This window comes from Bufo bufo, chromosome 6 (assembly GCF_905171765.1).
Source record: "Bufo bufo chromosome 6, aBufBuf1.1, whole genome shotgun sequence".
NCBI classification, from domain to species: Eukaryota; Metazoa; Chordata; class Amphibia; order Anura; family Bufonidae; genus Bufo; species Bufo bufo.
The window spans coordinates 239,177,324-239,196,320 of record NC_053394.1 but is presented as its reverse complement, the minus strand read 5'-3'; the positions used below and the strand labels follow the sequence as shown (position 1 = coordinate 239,196,320).

The 18,997-nt window shown below is 45.1% G+C and overlaps 1 protein-coding gene across 4 annotated transcripts in view; it reads left to right on the top strand.

The window, feature by feature from the left end:
• The window catches only part of BMPR1A (bone morphogenetic protein receptor type 1A), a 111,087-nt gene that overhangs the window by 38,222 nt on the left and 53,868 nt on the right, over positions 1–18,997 (top strand). For 2 of the 4 annotated variants that reach the window (XM_040436974.1, XM_040436970.1), the window contains exon 2: positions 5,504–5,600. The exons of 1 other annotated variant lie outside the window; for it this stretch is intronic. The gene's annotated coding sequence lies outside the window, so the exon portion shown is untranslated. The remainder of the gene's footprint in view (positions 1–5,503; positions 5,601–18,997) is intronic. One more of the 4 variants, XM_040436971.1, reaches the window with a different exon arrangement.

Sequence of the window (18,997 nt, the reverse complement as noted above, 5' to 3'; positions counted from 1 at the left end):
GGGGATCGCGATCCCGCCTGCCGCACCGCCCCCACCGCCCGCAACCCTCCCCCTGCACCTCCCGCCACCATAAAATCATTCGGGGGTGCAGGGGGGGGGGGGTGAATAAAACTTTATTTTAGGCATATAAAGTTTCTGATCCCTGCGGTCAGGGACCGCGGGGATCAGAAAATGCAGAAATCGCAGCAAACCGCAGGTCTGAATTGACCTGCGGTTTGCCGCGATCGCCAACATGGGGGGGGGTCACGGGACCCCCCTGCGCATTTAGCCTAGGTGCCTGCTCAATGATTTGAGCAGGCATCGGGTTCCGCTCACTGCCAGCCGCACGGCAGTGATCGAAAATACACAGGGCGTACCTGTACGCCCTATGTCCTTAAGAGGTTAAACTTGCTGTTTTTTTTTATTTTTTATTCCAATTTAAGGCTACTTTCACACCTGCGTTTGGTGCGGATCCGTCTGGTATCTGCACAGACGGATCCGCACCTATAATGCAAACGCTTGGATCCGTTCAGAACGGATCCGTTTGCATTACCATGAACAAAAAAAATAAAAAAAAATAAAAAAAATTTTGTTCATGATAATGCAAACGGATCCGTTTTGACTTTACATTGAAAGTCAATGGGGGACAGATCCGTTTGAAAATTGAGCCATACTGTGTCAACTTCAAACGGATCCGTCCCCATTGACTTGCATTGTAAGTCTGGACGGATCCGTTTGCCTCCGCACGGCCAGGCGGACACCCGAACGCTGCAAGCTGCGTTCAGGTGTCCGCTTGCTGAGCGGAGGACAAACGGAGCCAGACTGATGCATTCTGAGCGGATCCGCATCCATTCAGAATGCATTAGGGCTGTACGGATCCGTTCGGGGCTGCTTGTGAGAGCCTTCAAATGGAACTCACAAGCGGAGCCCCGAACGCTAGTGTGAAAGTAGCCTTAGTCTAGTAGGAGTCGGTTCATTTTTTTCCGACTCAGACGACCCAAAATTGCCTCCCACTCCGACTCCACGGCTCTGGATTCTACTAGGGAAATCCTGTTTTACAATAAAGGCCCCTTCCTGTATCCCCCCACTGCCCGATCTTCAGCAGAAGATCAGCACACAAAGGAGAAGGCAGCAGCTTCCTAGCCAGTAGTTCTGTGGTAATGACATGTATGTTGCCTTTCTTCTTCAAGGAATGTATAAAATACATTTGCATATTAAATACAGAGGAGTCGGAAGTACCAAAAACTGAGGAGTCGGACCATTTATCTACTGACTCCACAGCCCTGGTTGAGGAAATGCCCCAAAAAAATCTAGCCGGATTCACCTTCCTGCTCTCGGGTCATGTACACAGCCTTAGGGACTTGGCATGGTCATGTATGATTCCTATGTGAGGCACCATGAGAATACCACTTTGTATAAAGAATCTAAGGAGAAAAAAAACCTCTGCGTGCCAGAATGTGATGGATATTGTATTTAAAGGGGTTGTCTCACTTCAGTAAGTGGTATTTATCATGTAGAGCAAGTTAATACAAGGCACTTAATAATGTATTGTATTGTTATCCATATTTCCTCTTTTACTGACAGGAATTATTTTTCCATCACATTATACACTGCTCCATTCCCAGGTGTTACGACCACCTTACAATCCAGCAGTGGTGGTGCTGCAATCCATAGGGAAAAGCCACAGCCTCTCTCGTGGTCAGGGCCGTGGGATCGTGCATAACCACACATGTGCAGCAGCATCTGCTGCAAGTACCCAATCATTGGCTGTGTACATGGATGTTAGTGGTTGTTGGATGTTTCCAGAAGTGGAATACAAAAAAATTACAATACAAAAAATACCCCTCCATCCTCCTGGCCAGGCTTTGTTTTCAGGACTACAGCTGTGACTTGCCGATATACTGTACTATCCCACTGTAGCCAATCACTGGCTTCAGTGGTCTTGTGCAGTTTACTACTGCGTATTGATAAGCGGCAGGGGCAATTTCACAAATATATTGTAAAATATTCATCATACGCAAAGTCGAGATTATATTCTTGATTGCGATAATCGGCAATGTAATATTCACTTATGCTACATTTTTCAAGCTGGTATAAGTTTTGAGACTGGAGCAAATGGTTGTCACGGCAGTTAATGTGTGTTAACTGTCTAATGTAATACAATAGCGCACAGCAATGACACTGCTGTCTCTTCATAACTGCAATAAACTTTAGAAAATGGCTGCTGGGGAGCTTCTTATTTAGTAATGTGTAGGCAACTTTTCTATTGGTTGCTAAGCTGTGACAAAGCCTTCTCATTGGCCCACAAGCTAGAAGAAGGGAGGGATAATCACCTGATGTGTAAAAAAACAAACAAAAAAAAAAACGAATATTCGTCATTACGAATATATAGCACTATATTCTAAATATTCACGAATTCTCGAAGTGCCGATATTCTCGATAGCTTTTAGAATATTTGCGCTCAACACTACTACTGAGGCCAGTCATTTTCTTTTTTTACTGCAGCGAAAGCACTGTCATGGCTGCAGTTGTGCTGGAATAGACTAGTTCGGGATGGTAAAAAAATGATTTTTATATGCTGTGTTTTAGAGGGGGGGGGGGGGGGGGGGGGAGACATCTCTGGCAACCCCTTTAAGGAAGAGCTACCATACAGTTTTACAGCTATGCTCAGGCTGTTGCTTTGTCCCTCCTGTTACCAGTGATGGAGAAAGCACAACTTATCTGAGTTCAGCAGACCAATTATCCTTCGTGATCAGTAGATGGACTGTTAAGGATAAATGTTATGTCTGCGACCAGTTTTACTGGTTTCTGTTCTGTATGTATTGTGGACCAGTAGTATTCCCACATTACATAGCTTGTCCAATGTATCTTCAGGACAGGCTATAGTAAGTTAGGGTCCCAGAACTAAAACCAAAGGTATCTGGAGAAAGAGGCTCTAGTATACAGGATGCTTGAAGTGTTCCAGAAAACTGAAAGGGGTTCACTGGCATTATAAAAAATACTGGCCTGTGGAAGGAAGAAAGATGGTTTTGTTAATACTTTCCCATCCCCTGGGCCCCTGATGACTCTGCTGCATTAGCACAGGGTGCAGCGGACAGGTAAGCATTAACAAAACCATCTTTCTTTCACAGGTCTGAGGAATAATTGTATGTTTCATAATGCTCATTGAATCCCTTTTAAAGGGGTTGTCTCACTTCAGTAAGTGGCATTTATCATGTAGAGAAAGTTAATACGAGCCACTTACTAATATACTCTTATTGTCCATATTGCTTCCTTTGCTGGCAGAATTCATTTTTCCATCACATTATCCACTGCTCGTTTCCATGGTTACAGACCACCCTGCAATCCATCAGTGGTGGTTGTGCTTGCACACTATAGGATAAAGCACCAGCCTATGTGTGCTCCCATGGTCCCGGCCACCAGAGAGGCTGACACTTTTGCCTATAGTGTGCAAGCACGACCACCACTGGTCATGATCAATAACACTGGGCGATGGACGAAAGATCTTTCTGAGAACTATTTTTGATCACGAACAATCTTTCTTAGCATGGAGGATCTTTCATGCAACTAGCAGATGAAAATACACAAGGGCAACTTCTTTTCGAATGAGAAGTCTGTCAGCGGTCAGCAAAAACAGTAGTTTGTTAAACTTCACCCGACGAAGTTTAACAAACTACTGTTTTTGCTGACCGCTGACAGACTTATCATTTGAAAAGAAGTTGCCCTTGTGTATTTTCATCTGCTAGTTGCATGAAAGATCCTCCATGCTAAGAAAGATTGTTCGTGATCAAAAATAGTTCTCAGAAAGATCTTTCGTCCATCGCCCAGTGTTATTGATCATGAATGGGTGGTTTGAACAACTGTAACGGCCGGTGTGGACTAAACATGTATATGGCGCTGTCTGTGAAATGAATGTTCACCAGATGTTCAACCATCAACCAACTTGTATCTCGTGTGTGGCCTCCTAGGCCTCAAGCAACACAATGCTGTAGGCCGGGTTATCCCTGCAGTGCTTGATGGATAGAATCTCTCTCATATGGTGTCCAATGAAGCATTCTTTCATATGCCTCTCTATAGGAGCTCGTCATATCGAGGATCGGTAGACCCCATGTACAAACTCCAAGTTGCACTAGTCACCCAGCTTTTCCACAAACAAAAGGCAGAATTTTGACTAAATGACGACTTTACAAGCTCTTTCATGTCACCCAGCTTTCCATAGTACTGACAAGCAGAAACTGCTAGTTAGGTAAAATATGCCCTACTCTCATAAGTGCTTAAAGAGGACCTTTCATGTTTTATTTATTCTAGATAAATATCTTGCTGATGCTGCCACCCTGCCTGTTTGTTTTAAAATATGGCTCCTGTGCCCCCTTGTGGTTTTCCCGCTCAGTATGTTAATCCTGAGCATCGGTACAGGGAGGAGGAGACACCAGGGTTTCTCAATGGGCGTCTCCTTCTCCCTGGCTGTGCCGCGGTCCAATCACAGTGGAGAGCATCACCGCCAAGGAGAAGAGAAAACTCACCTTCTCCCTGGCTGTGACTCTCTCCGCTGTGATTGACAGGGAGAAGGAGACACTGATTGAAAAACCTTGGTGTCTCCTCCCTGTACCCTGCAAGTAAAGGTATTTTATTTAGAATAAAAAATAAATGAAAGGTCTTTTTTTTTTTTTTTTTTTATGGGGTGAGCTCTAAACCCGGACATATCCCCATCTTCGGCGCATGGCAAAGGCATTTTTTTTTTGACATCCGGTGACGTAACTTGGTTTCCATAGGGACTGCTAGGCGGATGCATCTGGCACTAAGCTGTAAAATGGCCTCCACCTAGCAGTGTGCCAATTTAAACAAAAAAGATGCTAATATCCAGGTCGGAGGGGTAAAGATGGGGATATGTCCGGGTTCAGCTCTGAACCTAGACAACCCCTTTAAGTGGGCCTGTATAAGAAACTGATTGTAAAACTATGCCCGTTAAGGTATTCTATGATCATAGCAGAGAATCTAATGGTGCGTCAGCAATAGTAGTTATTTACAGCAGATTATCAGGGAATGGACCTGAGGCTGTGATCCGAAGGCTGTGTGTGAATGTGACTATGTTCTATAGGAGCTGATGTTACTTGATCTGCCCGGCAGGGTTTCGGTTCCCCAGTGTCTACCTCAGAGTAAACAATTGCACATTACAAATGACTTATTCTAATGGATTGGAGAAGAGAGGAGATTGGTAACCTTGGGAGGAGGTCACGCGGATCCTGGAATTCTTCTTTGGTACGGCTATGAGTAGATAAGATTACCCACTGGGTGGTGTAACTGGGATTATTGCAAACTTCCTTTATTTTTTTCCCCAAGTGTTTTGTCCGGTTTAGTTTATGCTTTCAGTGATATTTACTTGTAACGAATGAAATTCGCCCAGTGTTAACATAGTGAACTGTATGTGTCTGCTGTAGGCAAGATCCGACAGGTAGGGGCTTTATATTGTCATGTTAACGTGTCTTTATTCCGTTCATACAATGCCTTGTTTTTCTCTTTCTAGGTCTGCAAAAATATGCGTCATTTTCACACTGTTTTGGAGTTAATGAACTGGAAATACGGGTAAAATCGCCAATTGTCTCTCAGAACAGAAGAATTAGGTAAAGTAAACTGAGTCGGTGTCATTATAAGTAACACTTAAGGCCTCAGTCACAACCATATTTTCAGTCCGATCCGTGTTTTTTGCAGATCGTATGCAGGCTTATTCATTTCTATGGGGGCACACAAGGTGGACAGCACATGGATGTCCTCTGCATCCATGCCACAAATTATAGGACATATCCTATTTTTGTCAGTTTTGTGGAAAAGAATAGGCACTTTTACAATGAGACCCGCAGAAAGTCCTGTCTCCTTATTTTCCGGGCTGCAAAACAGGCACAGCTATGTGAATGTAACCTAAAGGTCCTTTTACACCAGGGATGCTCAACTTGTGGCCCTCCAGCTGTTGTAAAACTGCAACTCCCACCAGGCACATCAATTATTGTTTCTGGCTAGCAGATCGTGCGGTCTTAACCGCTATCTGCTGTCCAGAAACAATGATTCTGTATGGGGAAGGAGATGTAAATGCATCGGTCTCCTTCTCTGAATGAGCAGCCGACTGCCGAGAAGGAACACTTCCTTCCCAACAATCGGCTATAACATTTTGGAGTGTAAACCCTCCTTAAGATCATTTCTGAGCAGCAGATCGTCTTTTTTTTAAGCAAGAATCTGCTGCTCAGAAACAATGATTCTCTATGTGGATGAACAGTGGCAGTAGAGATCCCTCATCCCCATACAGAGAAGATGATAGCCGCCTGTAAGTGCAGCTTCATCTCCACTGACAATCAGGCAATTATTGGGAACGTTTGGTTCATTCCCAATAATAGCCTGTTAGGTCAGTGCACATTCTGTCACATCTACACTGAGTACAAGGAGGTTTCCTGCTTTCTCCAGTCCTAGTGGCTGGACCCCAACACTAAAGCTGTGGCAATAGACGTCAAGACTTAAAGGCATACACGAAAAGTTGCTCCCCATGTTATGGGTGAAGAAACACATATTGCAGCTTAATAGTCTCATGAGCAGTGGAATAGATTTACATCCTGTGAAGCAGATTTCTGCAGCGGATCCACCGCCAGAACGGGGGCTTTATTACAGGGTTTCTGTCACCAGATTTAACCCCATTTAAGCTAGCTAACATTAGCGATGTGCTAATGTCAGCTAAACCTAACTAGCCTATTCCTACTTTTATCTATGCAACCGTTACGCCATAAATCTAACTTTTATAATATGCTAATTAGCATCTGGGGGGGGGGGGGGCGTTGTTCCTGCTCCTAGAGGCTCCGTTCTCCGGCAGCGCTCGCATCGGTCTGTCAGCCCTGTGCTCTGGAGTATTGCGAGCCTGCGAGAGTCTTTCCCTCACCGCCCCGGTGCCGAATGCTGAACGGCGCGAGATTTCACCAGAGCACAGGGCTGACAGACAGATGAGAGCGCTGCCTGACCCTGTCAATCAGGACTTGGAGGGAGGCGACAAAGGTGGGAGAACGGAGCCTCTAGGAGCAGGAACAACCCCCCCCTTCCCCCCCCCCCCCCCCCCCCCCTGCTCCTAGAGGCTAATTAGCATATTATAAAAGTTAGATTTCTGGCGTAACGGGTTGAACCTGTACTTGTATAAAGTTGTTGTCTGAGATTGTTTTCCAAGAACAGTGCCACCCTTTTCCATGGGTTGTGGTATTGCAGCCTAGCCCCATGGCAGTGTTTGAGGATTTGCAGCAATTCCAGACACAGCCTATAGTTTTGGTGTTGTTTCTGGCAATCTGACAACTCTAGTAAGCTTGCTTTTATGTGCTTATTTTTTTTATAATAAAAAAAAAAAAAAAAAAAAAAAATATATGGTTGTTCTGGAAAATCTACACGTAGGCAGATGCAGCATTTTTATTCTGATTTGTATCTTGCCTCCTATTAAATCTGTCAGTTTGTCACACGTGACTCGTGCTTTGTCTACACGGGAACAGAATAGCACTGCATTTAACACCCTGTGCTGGAGCCGGGGTTCCTGTTACAGATTCACAGACCTGATTACATACAGGCCTTGGAAATAATACCACCACTGCACATACAGGGAGTGCAGAATTATTAGGCAAGTTGTATTTTTGAGGATTCATTTTATTATTGAACAACAACCATGTTCTCAATGAACCCAAAAAACTCATTAATATCAAAGCTGAATATTTTTGGAAGTAGTTTTTAGTTTGTTTTTAGTTTTAGCTATTTTAGGGGGATATCTGTGTGTGCAGGTGACTATTACTGTGCATAATTATTAGGCAACTTAACAAAAAACAAATATATACCCATTTCAATTATTTATTTTTACCAGTGAAACCAATATAACATCTCAACATTCACAAATATACATTTCTGACATTCAAAAACAAAACAAAAACAAATCAGTGACCAATATAGCCACCTTTCTTTGCAAGGACACTCAAAAGCCTGCCATCCATGGATTCTGTCAGTGTTTTGATCTGTTCACCATCAACATTGTGTGCAGCAGCAACCACAGCCTCCCAGACACTGTTCAGAGAGGTGTACTGTTTTCCCTCCTTGTAAATCTCACATTTGATGATGGACCACAGGTTCTCAATGGGGTTCAGATCAGGTGAACAAGGAGGCCATGTCATTAGATTTTCTTCTTTTATACCCTTTCTTGCCAGCCACGCTGTGGAGTACTTGGATGCGTGTGATGGAGCATTGTCCTGCATGAAAATCATGTTTTTCTTGAAGGATGCAGACTCCTTCCTGTACCACTGCTTGAAGAAGGTGTCTTCCAGAAACTGGCAGTAGGACTGGGAGTTGAGCTTGACTCCATCCTCAACCCGAAAAGGCCCCACAAGCTCATCTTTGATGATACCAGCCCAAACCAGTACTCCACCTCCACCTTGCTGGCGTCTGAGTCGGACTGGAGCTCTCTGCCCTTTATCAATCCAGCCACGGGCCCATCTATCTGGCCCATCAAGACTCACTCTCATTTCATCAGTCCATAAAACCTTAGAAAAATCAGTCTTGAGATATTTCTTGGCCCAGTCTTGACGTTTCAGCTTGTGTGTCTTGTTCAGTGGTGGTCGTCTTTCAGCCTTTCTTACCTTGGCCATGTCTCTGAGTATTGCACACCTTGTGCTTTTGGGCACTCCAGTGATGTTGCAGCTCTGAAATATGGCCAAACTGGTGGCAAGTGGCATCTTGGCAGCTGCACGCTTGACTTTTCTCAGTTCATGGGCAGTTATTTTGCGCCTTGGTTTTTCCACACGCTTCTTGCGACCCTGTTGACTATTTTGAATGAAACGCTTGATTGTTCGATGATCACGCTTCAGAAGCTTTGCAATTTTAAGAGTGCTGCATCCCTCTGCAAGATATCTCACTATTTTTGACTTTTCTGAGCCTGTCAAGTCCTTCTTTTGACCCATTTTGCCAAAGGAAAGGAAGTTGCCTAATAATTATGCACACCTAATATAGGGTGTTGATGTCATTAGACCACACCCCTTCTCATTACAGAGATGCACATCACCTAATATGCTTAATTGGTAGTAGGCTTTCGAGCCTATACAGCTTGGAGTAAGACAACATGCATAAAGAGGATGATGTGGTCAAAATACTCATTTGCCTAATAATTCTGCACGCAGTGTACAGGCACTGTCAAATACCCCCCCCCCCCCTGTTTAGGTCTGTTTAATAGGTAATGCCTGTGCAGGGTCACACTGCTTATTATGATATGCACTTTTAGGAATGGTCTGGCTGCAGGCACCTTTAGCTAATCCTTCCCATTCCCCCCGTCCACCTGTCTGGCACTCCTCGTGTAGCAGAGCTCGTCCTTCCCTTTTTCTATGTAAAATTAGTGTGACATACATATGTTCTGCGTCTGAAAAAATGGTGTCGATTTCTTGTATAGGTGTGTCTGCAAAAGAATATATGCCATTAACGTCCGCCTGGTCAAAGTGCAGCTCTCTGCCGTCGGTGCATTTAGTTTCCTCCTTTATGTAGGTTAAAGGGGTTGTCTGGGTTCAGAGCTGAACCTGGACATGCCTCCATTTTCACCCAGGCAGCCCCCCTGACTTGAGCATTGGAGCAGTTCATGCACTGAAGCTCTCCTTTGCCCTGCGCTAAATCGTGCAGGACAAAGGCATTTTTTGGAGATTTGGTGACGTACCGGAGCTCTCCATGGGGCTGCCAGGAAGCCCAGTGACGTCACCGAACACACTGCCGGGCGGAAGTTTCCACCCAGCCGTGTGTTATTGAAAACAAGAGACCTTGCCCTGCGTGGTTTAGCGCAGGGCAAGGGAGCGTATCTGAGCATGAGATGTTCGCTTCAGGGGGCTGCCTGGGTGAAAAGAAGGGTTCAGCTCTGAACCTGGACAACCCCTTTAAAGGAAACCTGTCACCAGGATTTAGTGCATAGAGCTGGGGACATGGGCTGCTAGATGGCCGCTAGCACATCTGCAATACCCATCCCCATAGCTCTGTGTGCTTTTATTGTGTTATAAAACCGTTTTGATCAATATGCAAATGAACCTGATGTGTCCGGAAAGGAGCCCAGCACCGCCCCGCGTCCTCCGAATCTCCTCCTTGCTGGCTGACGTCACAGAGCTGGAACGCCGAAATCTTGTGATGTGTGAGCTAGCGCATGCGTAGTTCGTTCCCTGTGCTGATGCCAGCGTAGGGAATGAACATGATGCCGACACTGCGCATGCGCTAGCTCGCGCATTGCGAGATTTCGGCGCTCCAGCTCTCTGACGCCAGCAAGGAGGAGGTTCGGAGGACGCGGGGCGGTGCTGGGCTCCTTTGCGCTGGACTCATCTCCGGACACAGGACACATATCAGGTTCATTTGCATATGGATCAAAACAGTTTTTTTAACACAATAAAAGCGCAGAGAGCTGTGGGGACTGGGTATTGCAGATGTGCTAGCGGCCATCTAGCAGCCCGTGTCCCCAGCTCTATGCACAAAATCCTGGTGACAGGTTTCCTTTTAAGCTCACATAGGCTATGTGTTGGAAATAGATTTATTGGGGGTTTTGCTGCAGATTTCACCCTGTTTATTGCAAAGGTTGAAATCCACAGCATTAAATGTAATCACATCGCAGGTCAATTTACAGTGAGTGAGTTCTGTAAATCTCACCCACATTGTTGGTGGGGTAAAACGCAGCGGATTAGCTAATCTCCTCCACGTGTGGCCTAATAATCTGCAGGATAAATTGAGCTGGTTGTCTGTTGCAGGAAACACTAGATCTGTCTATAGGCCCCTAAAATGTTCTGCTGTAACAGTCGCAATGTTCTGTGTATTGTATGGCAGAGAGCTCAGTGTAAAAGAATACCTACGTTTTCTGCCCCAATCTTGGGTATCGCCATGGAAATTTAAAGAAAATTAGTCACCATTTACTTTGAAATAAACCCAGCTAACATGGGAAATGTGCGATTGTCAGAAGTTTCTAATGCTCTTTGGCCCATCTTGATATGTGGCTCAAATCAGATGAAATGAACTTTTTTTTTTTTTTTTTTTTTTTTTTTTTTTTAAATTAGCCACTTGGGGCAACAAAGATGTTATCGTTACACTTGAGGCTCGGTGCATTTTCTTTACCAGCCATGTTCCCACCGCTTTGACTGCAATGACCAGGCAGTATAGACATAATGACACCTGGCCCTGAAATCTCACAGCTGCTTGTGCACCTCTGTGATCAGCGCACACGCAGTACCTGTACTGTTCATGCACTGATCAGAGAGAATTCAGAGCCAGCCATGATTGCATCTACGCTGCCTGACCCTGTCAGTCAAAGAGCTGGGGGTGCGGCTGGAAAAGATAATGATCGGGAGCCTTGGGTGGAACGGCAACACTCATGTTGCACCAAGGGGCTAATTTGCATAAAATTTGAAAGGCTTATTTCTCTGGTTTTGAGCCACATCTCAAGATGGGACAAAGAGCATTTGAATCCACTGAGAAGTGCACATCTCTCATGTCAGCTGGGTTTATTTCAGGGTACATGATGACAGATTCCCTTTAAGAGCCTCCTAGAAAAATGCTGCAGTCAATTGTCAAGTTTGTGGTTTACTGTAACAGACGCCAAATAAGAATTGCTTGAGTTGACTATTAGATTAACACTATACTTGAAAAAATGCATATTTGTCAAAACTCTCATTGTTTGAGCTTTAGAGGAGTTTCCCCCGAAAAATAGTCTACATTTTTTTTTCAAACTAGCAAAAACTACATAAAGTTAAACAGTGAAAAAATGAAAATATTAAATCACTCCCTTTTTCCTTAGGAAAAAAAATACATAATCAATAAAGTAAACCTCATGGGCATCGCCACAGCCAAAATCTCCCATTCTATTACAATTTTTATCCCATATGGCGTAACGGGATAATTGCGTCATGGCAGCAAGTTTGTTCCTGCTCCGTGCTTTAATGGTACATCATGGTGATGGCATGGTCTTAGGAGCATGGCCCACCCAAGCTTTATTTTACAGCAGGCCTATCACTGCTGCAATTGGAGATAACTGTGATACTGGCAGTTTAATCCCTCAGATTCCACAGTCCATAGCGACTGCAACATCTGAGCGATTAGACCAAGGGAGGGAGTTTGCGCTGTCCTAGTCAGTACCCCGTGAAAGCAATAATGGGGTTCCGAGTACTTCCTTCTGAAGGACCCCAGCTCTGCCGTGTCCTGGCCCCAATCGGTAAACACATTTGGTTTCTCCATGTCCGCAACAACCCTGCCTATTAATATATTCCATTATTTAATCCACATGGTGAATGCCGTTTTCTCACCTCCCAGAATAAACTAAATAAAAAATTATTAAAAGGTCCCGTGTATCCCAAAATGGTATCAAAATCCATCCAATCTCAAAAATGAACCCTCACTGATGGGGCTGGGGGATTAATGAATGATGAGGAATTTCATTAATTTACTCATTCCGAGCCCAACAATGTTTTTTTTTTATTTTTTATATTGAGGCTAATTTTATTTTTATACTTGCTGTATCAGCTCAGGCTGTGTGTTGTGTTCAGTCCCTACCGTCTACACGGTTCACCCTGATGCAGGTGGCAGGGATTGAAGAGACCCCACAAAGGCTGTGCTGATGCTGATCACCGTGGGAGCCCAGCACTAACTGTAACGGCCAGAGTGGAGAGAACTCCAATTGCAGAGTGCTGATGTGCTGCATTTGCAGTCTAGGGCCTAACAAAATCCCCCAATCCTGCTTTGACTGTTTTTTAGACTGCCACAGGCTCAGCTTAAAGTCTGTCATGTTTTCATTAAAAAAAAAAAACAATCTTTAGTTTCTTCACATACCACTGTTTTTTTCCTTGAGTTTTCCCCCCCCCCCCCTTTTTAGATACGGCTGTTTAACGTCTTCAATATGAGTATCTTCTCAAGATGGCTCCTCTGCCAGTTCTCTGAGGCAAACACTGCCTTCCCTCGCTTCACATACACATTTCCTGACAGCCAATCCGACAGTAATCCGATTGGATTACTGAGACACTCCTCCGTACTCTGAAGCCGCATGCAGTGTGAAGGACTGTCCTCCTGTCTTCTGTTTACTGTTTGCAGGAGGCAGACAAGCCATAGCAATGGTCTTTTAAGGGACAGATGACATTAATGAAAGCTGGTATTAGTGTAATTACAGATATTTTGACAATCATTGATATACTAACTCTAGCTCTAATAAACTAGCAAAAAAAAAAAAATTACACTTTAATATACTGCGACATTGATAGGTTTGGAACCGAACCAGGGTTCGGGAAATGTTTTTTTGCAGTACAAATCTCATGAGACTTTGCAAAGCAATAACTTTGGCTCATCTGAGCCAATAAATTTTAATACTGTACAGATCTCCTGCTCCGTATAATATTAGAACAAAGGTTTATGCGAATCGACTTCCGATGTTTGATCCGAAGTCGATTTGCTTATCCCTAGCTATAATGAATTAATGTACAAGGTACTGTCCCATGTACCCTATAAGGGTGCCAATGAAAACATCAAGCCCGTATACAGCTACGTTGGCGGAAAAGAGAATTAGTATGGCTCTTGGAATGCTACAACATAAACTATTGTTTTTGCATGATATTGTGCAAAAATGCTAATAAAAGCTCATATTCAGTATCTTTGATTTGTTTTTACCTATAGAATAACTAGTTATTCCCCACCGTAGACATCCTAAATCATGGTACAAAAAACTAATTGTCAGAACTAGTGCTGAAACGATTACTCGATTGAATTGAGTAACTCGACACAAAAATTTATCAATGCAAATTTTTTGCATCGCGAATTCGATTGTCATGTGACCACGGAGCGTGAGTGAAGCACTTCCTGTCGCTCGTGCTCTGTGGTCCTCCGCCGGCTCGACCCGCCCTGCACTAGAAGCTGATGTACACACATCGGCAGGACATAGTGCGCGCTTACGTGCACTATGACCTGATGCTGTGTGAAGTCAGATCCCAGTGCAGCGTGTGAAGAGGCGGTGAATGGAAGGTTTCTGGAGTGTCGGCAGCACCCTTACAGGAGAGGTAAGTATTTTATTTCACTGGCATTAGGAAGATGGCACTGGGGGGCTGATGAGTTTTTATAAAGGAAAATGTTCTTTAAATTTTTTTTTTTTTTTTGTTGGAGTACTCAATTGTTGGATTAATCGGTAGAATGCTCAATTACAAAAATAATCTATAGCTGCAGCCATAGTCAGAACTTTTTTTTTTTTTTTTTTTTTTTTTTTTTTTTTGGGACTAGACACAGTTTTGGACAGTCACAGCTGCAATCCCGCAGTAGTGGCCGTGCTTGCACACTAAGAAAAAGTAACGGCCTCTCGTGTTTGGGAACGCACATAGGCGTGCCTGTGGCAGCACCCCTTCCAGCCACCTTGTATCTGCACTGCAGCGGTGGTCGTAATCCCTGGAAACGAGCAATGTATAATGTGATGGAAAAGTGAATCCAGTTGTCCAGGTTCAGAGCTGAATCTGGACATAATTTCACCCAGGCAGCACCCCTGATAGCATCGAAGCATCTCGTGCTCCGATGCGCTCCCTTGCCCTGCACTAGATCGTGCAGGGCACAGGCTCTTTTGTTTACAATAACACACTGCCGGGCGGAGGCTTCCACCCTACAGTGTGTTCGGTGACTTAACCGGCTCTGATTGGCGTGCTTTAGCGCTGCCCTAGCTGTTTTACGGGCTAGGGCAGTGCTAAAGCCCGCCCATCAGTGCCGGTGACGTCACCGGGCTTCCTGACAGCCCCATGGAGAGCCTGGTACGTCACCGGAAATCACGCGATTTAGCGCAGGGGAAAGGAGCGCTTCGGTGCATGAACTGCTCTGATGCTCAAGTCAGGGGAGCTGCCTAAGTGAAAATGGAGGTATGTCCGGGTTTAGCTCTGAACCCGGACAGCCCCTTTAAAGGGGTTATCCAATTTCACAAACGGCCCCCCATGTGTCGTGGCCCTCAGAGGTAATATAATTACCCCGCTCTCCTCTCCTGGTCCCTGCACTGTCGCTGCTTCTTCTCCCTGTACACAGATGAAAGCATCCGTGTCACCCGCGATACTAGGGAGGCTCTTCCCCCGCCTTCCATTGGCTGGATGTTTTCATCCGTGTACAGGGAGAAGCGGCAGCAACGGTGCAGGGATCGGGGTAAGTATATTACCTCTGAGGCGCCTGGCACATGGGGGAGCTGTTTGTGAAATTGGATAACCCCTTTAACTTTTTCTAGACTATAAATGCCATTTACTGAAGTGAGACAACCCCTTTAAGTATTCTAGATGTTTTCCTTCTTGCAGCCTATACATTTATTTATATACTATGTTGACGGTTGATCTATATCTGTGGTTTAGCTGATGTCTCTGTTTAGGTTATTGAGTGGTTGAGATCTGTGCCAATTGTCCTCAGTTATCATACAGTGGTGAAGCTTTGGAATGTCTCATACATATGTATATATGTGTATGTAATGTGGACTATTACGTTCTAATTTGAACCTGTTTCTGCCCATCTATGTGGCTCTGTGCTTTAGGCTACAGACAGTGGCAGTGGAGCCAGGTGTAACCCTCCGTAATTAATATGGTTTTTATCACACGTCTACTAGTAAATACTACCTGCACCTTATTAGTCTTCTTTCTCGTGTTGGTATTTTGCAGTATGTGTGCTGTAATAGGTGTTCACTCGTAATGCATTTGTCCTACTTTATCTGCTGCTGGTCTGCGTAACGACAGATAATTTTACTAGTCCTCTCAGTGCATTCCATCGAAGATAAGTGTTTAATTATGGGATTATGTCTAAAGATGGCTAAAACTGGCTATATTACTGGAGTTGGACAAAGATCTTACTTGTATGTGGTTCTCCTGACTCTACCCAGATCACAGATGCCTGGGGGTCATTTACAGAGACCCTCTGCTGCCGAAAGGATGCAACTTGTCGTAAGTTAGATGCACCTTCAGCAATCTGAATGCCTGGTGTAAAAACGACTCCAATCCTTGACTGGAGTATTTGTATTTTTTACAGAATTTACTCAGTTTACAGGCATAAATGTTAATAAATTTGGCAGGGCTGATGTTCCACCTCCCACCACTCTCAGGTGGCGAGGACAGCGTTTTCTCTGCCATAAAGTGGTGAAATTTTTTTCAGTAATTAACCCCCCTGGTCTTTTATTCTTGAAGGAGACTTTGGGAGCAGCTCCTTCCACTGTACCTGTTGAAGTAAACATGCATGCATACTTGGCCATGCCCAGCATGCATGCTTATACACAGCAACATAGGGGGTTATTTACCATCCGATATACACCAGATTTCTGCCATTAATTGCGGCCCAACTTTTCTCCGCTCACGCCATGTCTGTAAAAGGTGGTGGGGGCGGGCTGGCAGGCCCGTCTCATTTATCATTTTCTACTCCGGCATAGAAAATGGTCTAAATCTACACCAGCAAGGAGGCTGCCATAGATTTAGACTGGAAGACAACTGCTGCATGGGACTGGATGGAGCCTTACCAACCTACGGCAATGCCAGACTGCGCAGAGATCCTGCAGTTTGTTCCCTGCCGGTCTTTAACGTTAGTGTGCAACTAGCCTTGGGGTCCATTCAGACATCTGTCGTTCAGGGTCAGGGTGCGGACCCGTTCATTTCAAGCGTGTGTGTGTGTGGGGGGGGGGGTTGCCCAAATGCCCCCGTGCCCCCAATTCCCCCCTCTGTTCTTTGCACATCCACTTTAATACTTTCTCTCCTTTTATTGTTCACTCCTGATTTTTGTCTTTCCAAACTGCATGGAGAAATCGGACCATGTGGCCGTACCCTAATGACCTAAGGCTTTGATTATAGAAGACACCCAGGCATTTAACCCCTTAGGTGCTGATTGTAACGCCTGTGCTGTATAAACAAAGGGTTTCCTTTTCTGTCACCCAAGTGCTGACTGTTATATACAGAGGCCTGGAGCCTAACAGACTCCTCAAGGCTGCATTTTCAGATTATCACAAGACATCAACACGTTTGGTGTGCCCATAGCCATAACATTCCCAACTATCTGCACTCCAGAAAATATAGGTCATCCCACGAAACAAAAAAAAAATCTATACTCTGTTAAACTGATTTCACATCTGCAGCACAGGAAGAAATCCATAAGCAGCAGATCCACTGCCAGACAGACCATAGTGGGGTCCATCAGCTTTCTGGTACGGTTTCTGTTTTACTGCTCCTTTTTGTCACTCTTCTCTCCTCTGCTGCAGATGTGAACCTAGCCTTAGGTCACGGCCACTTATATCCATTGTTCCGCTCTGTCAGAGCAGCAGAACAATCAGAAGTGCTGGATTCTGCACATTCCCATTCACTATAATAGAGTCCGGTTGGCTTTCATTCAGGTGTCCACTTTGTATGACGTGCAGGACTATTTGTCTGCTCTGTGGCAGAACCAGCAACGGAGACCCCGAACAGAGCCTCCAACGCAGATGTGAACATCAGCTTAAGGGGGGGGGGGGGATATTATGTCTGAAGATAACGAAGTCACAATTGGCTGCGTCCTTAAGGAGTTAAGTATAGTTCTTAGATGGTTGACTTTTCAACCTGACTTTGTCCATTTTGCTTGCCTGTTTGTGCGTAATTCAAGACTGTCAACAGGAAGTAATCTGGCGAGAGGGCATCTACCGTGCAGCCTTCCTAAATGTGCCGTCTCCAACCAGGCCTCCAAACGGCAGTTCCCTGGTGAAGGCTTAAAATAGGCATGCGTTATGACGAGCTGTCATCGCCTGCTAAGTGTTAGCTTTTCAGAAAGGGTTGAAATGGTTTGTGGAGAAATTATACCAACGGGGAAAAGTAGAGACACTTGCCTTGTGTTAAAGGACAGAGCGGGGGAAGGCTGCTGCTGCTTGGGTTTGCCTGATTTAGGGGAGGGTGGTATTCTTATGCTAATCCAGGCCTTGGATAAGGAGCAGAGTAGCCCCCTGCACACAATGGAAGTGGAGCCAGGATGTCTGGCCTGTAGTCGAGCGCGCCTTGGAAAGCATGTCAGACAGGGCGCCTGAGGCTGCCTTTGGGGGCAGGAGCTCAAGGAAGAGGAGGGTCCCTGCTTCTTTAGTGTGCTGGCACCAGGCCAGGAGGAAAGACTGCAGATGTTAATTCAAGAAACGCAGGACCCTGGATCACTCTTCTGGCTTCAGTTTTCTTTGTGTGTGTAACCCTTTCCATGAAGAAACTATTTACATTCATGTCCGAGCAGAAACGCAGTTAAATTCAGAAAGTTGCTCCGGTGATGATACACGGTTACCTGGCCTCCTATGGTTCGCATGACGAAAACGAGACCAAATAAACAGCACCCCGTATGCCACATCTGTAATAGCAGAAACCGAGCGATTCCTCCCAGGAGTGGAAAATGTCGGAGAAAGGAAGTCCTTTTTATTTTTAATGTGATTCCACATGTTTAATAAGACTTATTAACCATTTCACTACAGGCACAGGAGCAGCGTTTGGCCTGGTACACCATTCCGCATATCTGTAAAATGTCACGTTTAGGCCTCTTGCACATGAACGTTGTGCATCCATTCTGTACATTGGGGAGCGCATTTTGCAACGTCCGTGCAGCGGCCGGGACGAATCGAGAACCATTCAACTTGAATGGGTCTGTGATCCGTCCACATCGCAAAAAAAATAGAACAAGAGCTATATTTTTTTTTGCGGTGCGGAGGCACAGACAAACGCCACCGACTCTTCCATGGGGTTCCGATCCGTGCTTCCGTACCGCACCTCCGTGATGGCAGACCCATTCAAGTGAAAGGGTCTGCATCCGTGATGCGTAGTGCACAAGGGCCGGTGCCCGTGTATTGCTGACCCGCTGTGCACAAGAGGCCTTAACCCTAAAGGTTTTCTGGAGCGGTATTCATTTTGTAAATGACCCGTCCATGTGGGGTGAGACACTGCTTTCACCTTCTAAAAAAGGTGGCAATGGTGGTGTGTGCGTTTTTACCACCACAAAGCAAACATGAGGGGTGTGATTAATCACGTCCTATATGATGGCC